At 40.9% G+C, this 3,674-nt stretch overlaps 1 pseudogene; it reads left to right on the forward strand.

Moving 5' to 3' along the window:
• Positions 1-3,090, forward strand: part of LOC107653780 (uncharacterized) — a 7,056-nt pseudogene extending 3,966 nt beyond the window's left edge.
• Positions 3,091-3,674: the final 584 nt, after the last annotated feature.

The raw sequence follows: 3,674 nt of genomic DNA on the forward strand, positions 1-3,674 counted from the left end.
TTGAGCAATGCGAAAACTGCTGATAATACTGAGGGACCTTATATATGAATGCTTAGATAGGTGTCGTATTCCCATAGGCAGATGGGGATCAGCTGAAGGTCAGCTGATACAAGCTTGACTAACGTGACCTGCCAGAACTAACGCTACGCTTGATTTACGCCATGTCATAATTACTGTAATTATTAGTTTCACTCATAATTACAAGCTGCTCATCGATGCATTTTGAGCGTTGCCATAAAAAAATAATAATTTCTGAAGAAGACAAGAACAGTTCTCTGAGTCATATCATAATTACAGTAACTCTAATATTGCATAAATGCAGTTTGATCCCAACTGCATCTCTGTCTATTCTGTTTGCACATAATAAGGCCATTCAGAACGATAATGAGCTTGTGGACGCTTCAACTTTAATTGCCTAAATTGTGTAAATATTAATTTTAATAACTGCAGCCATCTTTAATTAATCTGTTAAAACAAAAGAGGCACACATTTCATAACTAACGAGAAGTCTTTTCATCTGTTGTCCGTGCCAGTTTAACTTTTCATAGAATCAATCAGGATTGGCAGGTGCGCATGTCCTCCAAGATAAAAACCCCTAAAAGACTGGAGAGAAAAGCAAAGCTTCCTGAAGAATCGACTCTTGATGCGCACAAAGTTAAAAAGACGCATCTTGGCAGGCCACGAGGCTTCCAGAGCAGTCGGATTCAGAGGCAGGTGGACTCGACAAAAACAACCAAAGCCAATAAACTGGCCCTGTTACGTCACCTCAGTGAAAGCTGCCTGGGGTTGATGGTGTGGGCGAAGTCTTGGAAGTTCTCGCAACCTGAAGAAATTCCCTGTGTATTCGACTGGGGGCAATCATGGAAGTTTCTCAATTTTCAGCCAAGCACTGATGGAAAACCCTGGTTTGACCTTGGGTTTGATGCAAGCAGCAATATGAGCTCCAATGACACGTTTCTATGGGAGAAACTCAGCAAAGCTTTAGACTCTGAACACATTCAACAAGACTTAGTCACTCCAGAATGGGAAAAGTCTTGGATATTCAGTCAGAAAAGAAAAGAGTGCCATGAAAACACAAATAAAAGTGATTGCAACAAATTTACCATCATGCAGGGGGATCGAAATGAGGAAAGTGCATCAGACTGGAATAAGTCCTGGAAGTCAACGAAGCCTGTAAAAGAAGATGTTAAGTCTGATTTAATTCAGCCCACAGCTAATGAGGGAAAACAACCTGAATGATCATGGAATCATTCTTGGATGCACTTTAAGAAGCAGCTTCATGTGAAGTCTACAACTACAAATAATTCAGGTTGGAGTGAATCTTGGAGAGTTGCAAAAACCACATCAGAGAAGGAGATGAAATCAATCCAGTCTCAAGCGATGGCGCCTGAGGAGCTGCATCCCGACATCTGCAACGTGATAATGAATGTGTCTAGAGAGATGAAGCACGCAATTCCATGGAGCTTTCAGTTCAGTGGGAGGGATGCACAGCTGTCAGAGTAGGAAAAATCATGGACGACCATAAAAAATTTGTCGGAGTATAAAGAAGAGATAAATAAAGAGGTGGAAGTGAAGGTTGAGACATTGAAACCACACGATCAACAAAGTGAACATGTCAAATTTGACGTACTTTCTTTGCAAAAAGCCAGAAGCGACAAGAGGTGTGTCACTTCTCACAGCAATTGGACTGGATGCTGAAACACCAGCGTAGAGAAGAAAGAGCCTTGAGGAACTTTGCAGTTCTCACAAACTCTCACCGAATGGACCGATTCTTGGAGGTTCACCAACTTTACTCTCAAACAAGACGGCGGTTTATGGCTGCAGGGTTGGTCCACCAGTGCTCAACCCAGACCTATTAGAAGAGTACGAGAAAATGAAGATACCCCGCATAATGGACCAGCTGGGGTTCGCTCCTGGGCTGAGTCCTGGAGGTCTACGAGACGTCAGCATCTTCTGGAAAGACAGGCGGCAGGTGCATCAATTGAGCCGGTATGTCAACATACGTATGCAAGATCCATGGCACGATCCTGGGAACAGTAGTGGATGTCATCAACTCATCTGCGCCATCATGATAGACCCTCCATGACTGCATGGACTGATTCTTGGAGAATCTTCTCCACCTTGGAGGATCTTCTGCCTGAACATACGTGGTTTGAGAAATCGATGGAAATCAAAGGCAGAAAGGAATTTTGCAAGGCATAGAATGCATTTAGCTGATCATTTGATTCTCAAACCTTCAAAGAACGATATCCTGCGAATGAGTGTAATGACTCGTGGAGGGTTAAGAAGAGGTTTGATGGTCCTGGACTTGCATATCTTATGAAAAAAGAAGTGCTAGATTGGGATAATTCTTGGTTGTTCACCAGCACAGAGTTTTATCAAAGTCAAGGTGAATGTTATTTTAATTTTCACTTGACGTCTGATGTCAAGAGCCATGCGACGCTCAAATCAGTCCAGATCGAGAGCAGGTCAGAGTGGGGTCGATCGTGGAAAATGTCAAACCCACAACCACCAAAGAACATGGAGAACGCCTCGTGGGTTGATGCAAAGCCGAAGTCATTCAATGCACAAGACCTGATTCTTTGGTCCAAACACAAACGCATCTATAATTTACCTTCTGCTTCGCTCAAAGACTTGACTCAAGTCCTGGAGGTTCATGAAGATAGACCTTGACTCAAAGCACAGGAAAGATGAGGGTGAATCTGTGATTATGACAAACACTACAAAGATAAGAAAGCAAATGTACTCGGATATAGATCAACAGAAACCACAACAGAAGCGATGGAGTGATGCATGCAAAATGGCGAAGACGCAACCAAGACCAAAGCGTAATGTTAAATCCAAATCTGGCAATGTGGAAGATGAAGAAATGTTAGCAGAATGGAAGGAATCTGGGAAATTCTCGAGTAATTTAAAAACTCATGAGCCTGCAATGGTGTCTGCATCTCTGAGCTGCTGCAAAAACTCTTGGAAATTTCTCCTTGATCCGAATATACCAATGAACGGCCCAAAAACTAGCAAGAGTTGGTAAGGATTACAGACATTGCAGGTCAGGTGTCAAGAGTATGTCTTTCATTTAAAATATATGACAAGTGGTGTTTTTAACACTTCTACAGGATTCAACTCAGAATAAAGTTGTGTGTCCTGTGCAGACAATTACACGTCATCTTATCTATTGTGTCCAAGTACAACAAACCATAACAACATATCATTCTTTTTGATGCATTCATGCTGACAGCTGAGAACTGCGGCTCTAGTTTAACAGTTTCAAGGCACATCATTTATTCTTTTTCAAGTCATTGCACACAGAGTGCATGTGGTTCAGCCTTTCCTAACAAAAACACGAATGCAATTGTTTAACTCTAGTACAAGTGTAATAAATTGGACGGAGTACAACAGCAATTCTGTTGCATGATCACATACAGAACTGCACCATTGTAAATTGCAGTAATACAGCATGCAAATGACCTCGTTTGTATGGCAAAAATACTGCATACTGCATAATCAGATGAGAAGTGTACTTTGCAGAAAATATTAAAATAATATATAATATTATATATAATAAAATAACATATAAATTATTTAATATAATAAATATGTGATATATTTAAACATAATTCACACACACACACACACACACACACACACACACACACACACATACATATATATAT

This window comes from Sinocyclocheilus anshuiensis, unplaced genomic scaffold (assembly GCF_001515605.1).
Source record: "Sinocyclocheilus anshuiensis isolate Anshui unplaced genomic scaffold, SAMN03320099.WGS_v1.1 scaffold443, whole genome shotgun sequence".
NCBI lineage: Eukaryota > Metazoa > Chordata > Actinopteri > Cypriniformes > Cyprinidae > Sinocyclocheilus > Sinocyclocheilus anshuiensis.